The following is a 10,487-nucleotide window of genomic DNA, read 5'->3' as shown; positions in this document are numbered from 1 at the left end:
GGCAGATAAAGAGCGTGCGGAAGAGGGAGCCGGGCGGTTTCTCGTCGGTCAGAGCAAGCATGTGTGAGAGCAAGTCTGACGGCGTGGAGTCACCGAGGCCCGGGAGGTCGAGGAGGTGGCAGTTGCGCAAAAATTGGGAGGCTGTGAATTTTTTAAGGAGCGCGGCCTTGAGATGTGCGTACTTGCCTTCCTCCGAAGGGTTTTGTAGTGTTGTCCAGACTTTCGTGATTGTGGAGCTGCCCAGGGAGGTGAGGAGGTAGTCGTACATCATTGCGTCGGCGGTGATGCCGCGGATTCGGAATTGCGATTCGGCTTGAAGGAACCAGGCGGTGGCTAGGTTCTCCCAGAACTCCAGCAGCTTCACAGAAACTGCATTTGTGTCAGCCATGGTTATGCTTAGGAGTCATCCTGAGCGTCGGGGTCACCAATGTAGGAGTCTACGTACTCCTAGCAAAAAATACTGAACTCGGAGATGTTCAACAGAAAAGGTTTAATTGTTGAGATTGCATGTTGAACACAAAAATGGCGTCAGAGACTACACCAAGTCCGACTGCCTTTCATCAGTCCACAGCTTCGACTGCTCCTCCCCCGCTCTGGGCTTAACTATGTTGCAGATCGAGTTTCTTAAAGGTGTGATCCTTCTTAAAGGCATGACGCCTGATTTATAGTCTACGGACCGAAAAGCGGATTGTGTCCTTTCTGTGATCGGTACGCCACAATGCCCACTGAAGGAATTACCTTTACCTCACACTGTAAAAGCTTTAAGAAGGTGTCTGGGATTCTTCTCGTACTATGCCCAGTGGGTGGCTAACTACTCAGATAAAGTCCGACCTCTTATTAAGTCGACATCTTTTCCGCTGTCGGTGGAAGCTCAGGAGGCTTTTTTTAATATCAAATGGGACATTGAGAAGGCAGTGGTATGTGCTGTGGATGAGAAGATCCCTTTTCAAGTGGAAAGTGATGCATCTGATTTTGCGTTGGCAGCAACTCTTAACCAAGCTGGTAGACCGGTAGCTTTCTTCTCTCGTACATTGCAAGGACCAGAAGTTCGACATTCTTCAGTGGAAAAGGAGGCACAGGCGATTATTGAAGCAGTCAGGTATTGGAGGCATTATCTCGCTGGCCGACATTTTACGCTCATTACTGACCAGCGATCTGTGGCCTTTATGTTCAATACTAAGCAGAGAGGCAAGATCAAAAATGATAAGATTTTAAGATGGCGAATAGAACTGTCAACATATGACTATGATATTCAGTACAGGCCTGGAGTATTCAATGAGCCATCGGATGCTTTGTCACGAGGAGTATGTGCTAGTCTGGGTATAGATAAGCTTCAAAGTCTCCACGACGCACTCTGCCACCCTGGGGTTACCAGAATGAACCACTTCATTAAGTCTCACAATCTACACTACTCTATTGAGGAGGTCCGGACAATGACCAGAACCTGTCGTGTTTGTGCTGAATGCAAACCCCGCTTCTATAAGCCGTCCGAGCCAGCTCATCTTATTGAAGCAACTCGACCATTTGAGCGTTTGAGTCTCGATTTTAAAGGTCCCCTTCCATCGAGTGACCGTAATGTCTATTTTCTTAATATTATAGACGAGTACTCTCGGTTCCCTTTTGTTATCCCCTGTCTGGATGTGACCAGTGCTGTTGTAATTAAATGCCTCTGCCAACTGTTTTCTTTGTTTGGCATGCCTAACTATATACATAGTGATAGGGGTTCTGCCTTTATGAGCGAAGAATTGCGACAGTTTTTGCTATCGAAAGGGATTGCAACGAGTAGAACTACCAGCTATAACCCTTGTGGTAATGGGCAGGTCGAGAAAGAAAATGCGACAGTGTGGAAGGCTATCGTACTGTCTCTGAAGTCACGAGGCCTGCCGACCTCTCGCTGGCAGGATGTCCTGCCAGACGTGCTGCATTCCATAAGGTCTCTTTTGTGTACAGCGATGAATGCCACCCCTCATGAAAGGATGTTTAGCTTTCCAAGAAAAGCTACCAATGGAGTATCGTTACCCACATGGTTGACGACCACGGGCCCTGTGCTGTTGCGCAGACATGTGAGAGGCCACAAGACTGATCCACTGGTGGAGGAAGTACAACTCCTCCATGCTAATCCCCAGTATGCGTACATTCAATATCTGGATGGGTGAGAGGATACGGTCTCTATTAAAGATCTTGCACCTGCTGGAGCTCAAGAAGAGTTTGACTCTGAGAGTAGAGTTTTTAATCATGGTATTGGACCTTTAGAGACACAAACCCTCAGTGTGGAAAACACTGATCATTCTGGGACTTTGAATGAACCGGAGTTGGTACCCTGGGAGGAGCCTCAGCAAGAGATACGTCATTCCCAGAGGACTATCAGACCTCCTGACAGACTGAATCTATAGAGTCATAGAGTCATAGAGTCATAGAGTTTTACAGCACAGAAAGAGGCCCTTCGGCCCATCGTGTCTGCGCTGCCCATCCATCCCTGTCCAGTCTAATCCCATTTTCCAGCATTTGGTCCATAGCCTTGTATGCAATGGCATTTCAAGTGCTCATCCAAATGCTTCTTGAATGTTGTGAGGGTTCCTGCCTCTACCACCCTTTCAGGCATTGAGTTCCACATTCCAACCACCCTCTGGGTGAAAAAGTTCCTCCTCAAATCCCCTCTAAATCTCCTGCCCCTTACCCTGAATCTATGCCCCCTTGTTATTGACCCCCCTACTAAGGGGAAAAGTTCCTCTTTATCTACCCTATCTATGCCCCTCATCATTTTGTACACCTCAATCAGGTCCCCCCTCAGCCTTCTCTGCTCCAAGGAAAACAACCCCAGCCTGTCCAGCCTCTCTTCATAGCTGAGGCGCTCCATCCCAGGTAACATCCTGGTGAATCTTCTCTGCACCCTCTCCAAAGCAATCACATCCTTCCTATAGTGAGGCGACCAGAACTGCACACAGTACTCCAGCTGTGGCCTCACCAGCGTTTTGTACAGCTCCATCATAACCTCCCTGCTCTTATATTCTATGCCTCGGCTAATGAAGGCAAGTATCCCATATGCCTTTTTAACCACCTTATCTACCTGCTCCGCTGCCTTCAGGGATCTATGTACATGTACACCAAGGTCCCTCTGACCCTCTGTACTTCCTAGGGTCCTACCACTCATTGTGTATTCCCTTGCCTTATTTGTCCGTCCAAAATGCATCACCTCGCACTTTTCAGGATTAAATTCCATTTGCCACTTTTCCGCCCATCTGACCAACCCGTTTATATCGTCCTGTAGCCGGAGGCTTTCCTCCTCACAATTTACCACCCCACCAATTTTCGTGTCATCTGCGAACTTACTGATCATACCTTTTACATTCTCATCCAAATCATTTATGTAGATCACGAACAACAAGGGACCCAGCACCGATCCCTGAGGTACCCCACTGGACACAGGCTTCCAGTCACAAAAGCAACCTTCAACCATCACCCTCTGCCTCCTGCCACTCAGCCAGTTTAGGATCCAACGCGCCAAGGCACCCTGGATCCCATGGGCTCTTACCTTCTTAACCAGCCTCCTATGCGGGACTTTGTCAAAAGCTTTACTGAAGTCCATGTAAACCACATCCACAGCATTTCCCTCATCCACCCCACTAGTCACCCCCTCGAAAAATTCGATCAGATTTGTCAGACATGATTTACCCTTGACAAAGCCATGCTGACTATCCCCGATTAATCCTTGCCTCTCCAAGTGGAGATTAATTTTGTCCCTCAGAGTTTTTTCCAATAATTTCCCCACCACAGATGTTAGACTCACTGGCCTGTAATTCCCTGGTTTATCCCTGCTACCCTTCTTGAATAATGGTACTACGTTAGCTGTTCTCCAGTCCTCTGGTACATCCCCTGTGGCCAGAGAGGTTCTGAAAATTAGTGTCAGAGCCCCTGCAATCTCCTCCTTTGCCTCCCACAGCAGCCTGGGATACATCTCGTCCGGGCCTGGGGATTTATCCACTTTTTGGCCTGCTAAAACCGCTAGCGCCTCCTCCCTCTCGATGCTAATATGTTCAAGTATGTCACAGTCCCCTTGCCCGATTTCTATGTCTACATCGTCTTTCTCCATAGTGAACACAGATGCAAAAAATTCATTTAAAACCCCGCCTACATCCTCTGGCTCTACACACAGATTGCCACTTTGGTCCCTAATGGGCCCTACCCTTTCCCTGGTTATCCTCTTGCCCTTAATATACTTATAAAACATCTTAGGATTTTCATCCCCAGCAGGGGGTGAATGTGATGAAATAACTCTGTGTTCTGGCATTTGTGTTCTGGCATTTGTATTGGCTGTTGTGTTGTACTTGTTAATGTCTGGAATGTTTTACAGGTGTAATCACTAATGCTCTTCCCTAGCCCGGCCCCTCTGGATTGGTGTGAGTCTTACTTATAAGAGCTGGGTTGTACTCATAAGGGCTGGGTCGGTGATGAATGATGGTTGCTCTGTGTTAATATTATGTTATGTCCTTACTTAATAAAAGCCTTGAGTTATAAGCCTTAACCTCTTGGCTTCAGACCGTTGTTTGGCACTTCAGTAAGGGTAAACCGGGAGAGCTTCTTCTCCCCTCTGATATAAAGGGTTGACGTCCGCCTTATTCCCTATCAATCACTCAGAGTCCTGCGAGGCCTCCCGCCTGATCCATTACACCAAACGCCAGACCATCTCCTCCCGGCCGGGAGATCCAGACCGCCGTCCGCCTCCTGCTGCCCGGGGGAACTGGCCAAGCACGCCGTCTCGGAGGGGATGAAAGCAGTCACCAAATACACCAGCTGCAAATAAAGCCTCTCGTTCCTCCCACCTTAAAAACTCAACCCAAAGGCTCTTTTCAGAGCCACTCACGAGATCCAGAAGGGACTATTTACTTTCATTTGACTAATGACATTTGAAATATGGACAGCATAAAGAATGAAACTCTTTTAAAAAATGTTTTATCATCCTTTCTTTATTTGACCCTCACTTTCATTTTTTTTGTCGTATGTTCAGATTTTGCTGGTGTGTTTTTGTAATACAGTATATCGTTAATTTAAAATAGATTGAAATTTAACAAATATGTAACAAAATGATGCATTGTCACTGCCCTGTTTTATACAAAGCACTCATTTATAAGCGGGTCGCTGAAAAGCTAAAATGAAATTAAATCTGTCAATTCAGGAACCAGTAATTTTAAAGGATCAATTTGCCATAATTCAAATTTAATAATGAATTATTCAGTCTCACAGATGCCATTTTAATGATTATTCAGTCCCACAGACGCTATAATTTTAATTCAAATGATTATTCAATCCCACAGATGACAATCTTTAGCAGTAATGATTATTATTTAGTCTCACAATGCCATAGTTTTAATTATTCAGTTCCAGATAACATAATTTTAACAATTATTATTCAATCCCACAGATGCAATAATTTAAACAATAATGATTATTATTCAATCCCACAGATGCAATAATTTAAACAATAATGATTATTATTCAATCCCACAGATGCAATAATTTAAACAATAATGATTATTATTCAATCCCACAGATGCAATAATTTAAACAATAATGATTATTATTCAATCCCATGGATGCAATAATTTAAACAATAATGATCATTATTCAATCCCACAGATGCAATAATTTAGACAATAATGATTATTATTCAATCCCACAGATGTAATAATTTAAACAATAATGATTATTATTCAATCCCACAGATGCAATAATTTAGACAATAATGATAATTATTCAATCCCACAGATGCAATAATTTAAACAATAATGATTATTATTCAATCCCACAGATGCAATAATTTAAACAATGATTATTATTCAATCCACAGATGCAATAATTTAAACAATAATGATTATTATTCAATCCACAGATGCAATAATTTAAACAATAATGATTATTATTCAATCCACAGATGCAATAATTTAAACAATAATGATTATTATTCAATCCACAGATGCAATAATTTAAACAATAATGATTATTATTCAATCCCACAGATGCAATAATTTAAACAATAATGATTATTATTCAATCCACAGATGCAATAATTTAAACAATAATGATTATTATTCAATCCACAGATGCAATAATTTAAACAATAATGATTATTATTCAATCCCACAGATGCAATAATTTAAACAATAATGATTATTATTCAATCCACAGATGCAATAATTTAAACAATAATGATTATTATTCAATCCCACAGATGCAATAATTTAAACAATAATGATTATTACTCAATCCACAGATGCAATAATTTAAACAATAATGATTATTATTCAATCCACAGATGCAATAATTTAAACAATAATGATTATTATTCAATCCCACAGATGCAATAATTTAAACAATAATGATTATTATTCAATCCCACAGATGCAATAATTTAAACAATAATGATTATTATTCAATCCCACAGATGCAATAATTTAAACAATAATGATTATTATTCAATCCATCAGATGCAATAATTTAGACAATAATGATTATTATTCAATCCCACAGATGCAATAATTTAACAATAATGATTATTATTCATTCCCACAGATGCAATAATTTTAACAATAATGATTATTATTCAATCCCACAGATGCAATAATTTAAACAATAATGATTATTATTCAATCCAACAGATACAATAATTTAAACAATAATGATTATTATTCAATCCCACAGATACAATAATTTAAACAATAATGATTATTATTCAATCCCACAGATGCAATAATTTAAACAATAATGATTATTATTCAGTCCCACAGATGCAATAATTTAAACAATAATGATTATTATTCAATCCACAGATGCAATAATTTAAACAATAATGATTATTATTCAATCCCACAGATGCAATAATTTAAACAATAATGATTATTATTCAATCCCACAGATGCAATAATTTAAACAATAATGATTATTATTCAGTCCCACAGATGCAATAATTTAAACAATAATGATTATTATTCAATCCCACAGATGCAATAATTTAAACAATAATGATTATTATTCAATCCCACAGATGCAATAATTTAAACAATAATGATTATTATTCAGTCCCACAGATGCAATAATTTAAACAATAATGATTATTATTCAATCCCACAGATGCAATAATTTAAACAATAATGATTATTATTCAATCCCACAGATGCAATAATTTAAACAATAATGATTATTATTCAGTCCCACAGATGCAATGATTTAAACAATAATGATTATTATTCAGTCCCACAGATGCAATGATTTAAACAATAATGATTATTATTCAGTCCCACAGATGCAATGATTTAAACAGTAATGATTATTATTCAGTCCCACAGATGCAATGATTTTAATAACTGGTTAATATTCAGTCCCACAGATGCAATGATTTAAACAATAATGATTATTATTCAGTCCCACAGATGCAATGATTTAAACAATAATGATTATTATTCAGTCCCACAGATGCAATAATTTTAACAATAATGATTATTATTCAATCCCACAGATGCAATGATTTAAACAATAATGATCATTATTCAATCCCAGAGATGCAATGATTTAAACAACTATGATTATTGTTCAGTCCCACAGATGCAATGATTTTAATAACTGGTTAATATTCAGTCCCACAGATGCAATGATTTCATTAACTGGTTAATATTCAATCCCACAGATGCAATGATTTTAATAACTGGTTAATATTCAGTCCCACAGATGCAATGATTTAAACAATAATGATTATTATTCAATCCCACAGATGCAATGATTTTAATAACTGGTTAATATTCAGTCCCACAGATGCAATGATTTCATTAACTGGTTAATATTCAGTCCCACAGATGCAATGATTGTAATAACTGGTTAATATTCAGTCCCACAGATGCAATGATTGTAATAACTGGTTAATATTCAGTCCCACAGAGGGCCATCACTTTAACAATAACCAGTCTGATTCACAGACGAGCTCTTATTCTATAAGCCGCCTTTTTCGTTGGTGTCCGAGGTTCCTCTTTTTGTACAACCAAAACAAGTTCACAAATAAACTAACAAAAAACCAATAACCCTTTTAAATAACCCTCCACCAATCAAATTAAAATTTGGTTGTCTAAATTAATTATGGTGTCCGAGGTTGGAGCGGATTGAAAAACGCGCCAATCAGAGGCGGAGATTTGCCGGGTTTTCAGCCAATCAGAAGGCGCGGCTGGGCTGGGCGGGGCCGGCGGCTGCTATAAAAGCCGCAGCCAGGAGCGGGGAGCAGTTGGAGAACAGAGTTAGAGAGGAGTGCCCCCCCGGGGAGAAGGGACGAGCAGTCGGCCGGCACCTTGGGCAACAAGGGCTCGCGGGTGGGCGGGGCTATGACCTCACCCGCGCGCTCAGGCGGTTGAACGGCCGATCAGGAGCCACGTGACCCCGGAGCTGGCGGCGGCCTTTTAACACAGTGGGCGGGGCCCCGAGCCGTTGCGGGCTGCGATTGGTGAGCGCAGCCAATAGAAGAGACGGACTCAGTGAGGAACTTTAAGCGCGGGCTGCGTGCCCGCAGTGCGCATGCTCGGTGCTGCTCGCAGTCCCCGGATGAGGCTCCGGTTTGAGGAAGGAGATAAAATGGCGGCAGGACTGAGGAGCGGCGGATGGTGCGGTGAGTGTGGATCAGAGAATCTCCGGCATTTACAGCAGCGCCGGCCTCTCTCAGGCAATCTCAGGGAACCTGGGGGCGAAGCGGGCCCGGGGGGAGGGGGGGAGCGGGCTGTGGGGGGTGGTTCTTTGGGTGGTGGGGGTGGGGTGTTTGGGTTGACGTGCGCTCCTTGCGCTGCCTGCGTTTGTCTTCCGATTGCTCCCGCGAGGAGACTCTGTGTTCGGTGCCTTCCCGGATGCTTCTTCTCCACTTTGTGCGGTCTTGGGCCAGGGATTCCCAGGTGTCGGTGGGGATGTTGCACTTTTTCAAGGAGTCTGAGGGTGTCCTTGAAGCGTTTCCTCTGCCCACCTGGGGCTCTCTTGCTGTGTCGGAGCTCCGAGTAGAGCGCTTGTTTTGGGAGTCTCGTATCGGGCATGTGGACAATGTGACCCGTCCATTGGAGCTGATCGAGCGTGGTCAAAGCTTCGATGCTGGGGATGTTGGCCTGAGCAAGAACACCAACGTTGGTGCGCCTATCCTGCCAATGGATTTGCAGGATCTTGCGGAGGCAGCGTTGGTGGTACCTCTCCAGTGCTTTGAGGTGCCTGCTGTACATGGTCCATGTCTCTGAGGCATACAGCAGGGCGGGTATCACTGCTGCTCTGTAGACCATGAGCTTAGTGCCGGGTTTGAGGTCCTGGTCTTCAAACACACTCTTCCTCAGGCGACCGAAGGCTGCACTGGCACACTAAAGGCGGTGTTAGACTTTGTCATCGCCGTCTGTCCTTGTTGACAGTAGGCTCCCGAGGTATGGAAAGTGGTCCACGTTGTGAGACTATGCCCCGAGACTATGCCCCCTAGTTCTAGACACTCCAGCCCGGGGAAACAACCTCTCGGCATCTACCCTGTCAATCCCCTTCAGAATCTTACATGTTTCAATGAGATCACCTCTCATTCTTCTAAACTCCAGAGAGTATCGGCCCATTCTACACAATCTCTCCTCATAGGACAGCCCTCTCATCCCAGGAATCAATCTAGTGAACCTTCGTTGCACCGCCTCCAAGGCAAGTATATCCTTCCTTAGATAAGGAGACTAAAACTGTGCACAGAACTCCAGGTGTGGTCTGACCAAGGCCCTGTACAATTGGAGCAAGACTTCCTTACTCTTATACTCCAACCCCCTTGCAATAAACGCCAATATGTCATTTGCCTTCCTTATTGCTTGCTGTACCTGCATGCTAGCTTTCTGTGTTTCTTGCACGAGGACACCCAAATCTTTCTGAACACCAACATTTGAAAGTTTCTCACCATTTTAAAAAATATTCTGTTTTTCTATTCTTCCTACCAAAGTGAATAACCTCACATTTCCCCACATTGCACTCCATCTGCCACCTTACTGCCCACTCAGAGTCTTGTCTATATCCCTTTGCAGAGTTTTTGTGTTCTCCTCACCGCTTACCGTCCCACCTAGATTTGTATCGTCAGCAAACTTGGATACATTACACATTGTCCCTTCATCTAGGTCATTAATGTAGATTGTAAATAGCTGAGGCCCCAACACTGGTCCTAGTGGCACCCCACTAGTTACAGCCTGCCAACCTGAAAAAGATCCATTTATCCCTACTCTGTTTTCTGTCTGGTAACCAATCCTTGATCTATGCTACTGTATTACCCCCAACCCCATGAGCCCTAATCTTGTGCAATAACCTTTTACGTGGCACCTTATCGACTGCCTTTTGGAAATCTAAATATACTACATCCACTGGTTCCCCTTTATCTACCCTGCTAGTAACATCATCAAAAAACTCTAAATTTGTCAAACATGATTTCCCTTTCATAAAACCATGTTGACTTTGCCTAATCATGTTAT

The 10,487-nt window shown here is 42.6% G+C and overlaps 1 pseudogene across 1 annotated transcript in view; it reads left to right on the top strand.

Annotated features, from left to right (window-relative positions):
* The first annotated feature begins 8,275 nt into the window (after positions 1 to 8,275).
* LOC147096548 (uncharacterized) overlaps positions 8,276 to 10,487 on the top strand; it is a 59,059-nt pseudogene continuing 56,847 nt past the window's right edge. Inside the window, exon 1 of the transcript XR_015074934.1 lies at positions 8,276 to 8,641. The product of XR_015074934.1 is annotated as an uncharacterized LOC147096548 (transcript). The remainder of the gene's footprint in view (positions 8,642 to 10,487) is intronic.

Source organism: Somniosus microcephalus, unplaced genomic scaffold (assembly GCF_052327205.1).
Source record: "Somniosus microcephalus isolate GS21.2 unplaced genomic scaffold, FLI_Smic_1.0 unresolved_chr1, whole genome shotgun sequence".
Classification (NCBI taxonomy): domain Eukaryota; kingdom Metazoa; phylum Chordata; class Chondrichthyes; order Squaliformes; family Somniosidae; genus Somniosus; species Somniosus microcephalus.
This window is presented reverse-complemented; position numbering and strand designations above follow the sequence as displayed.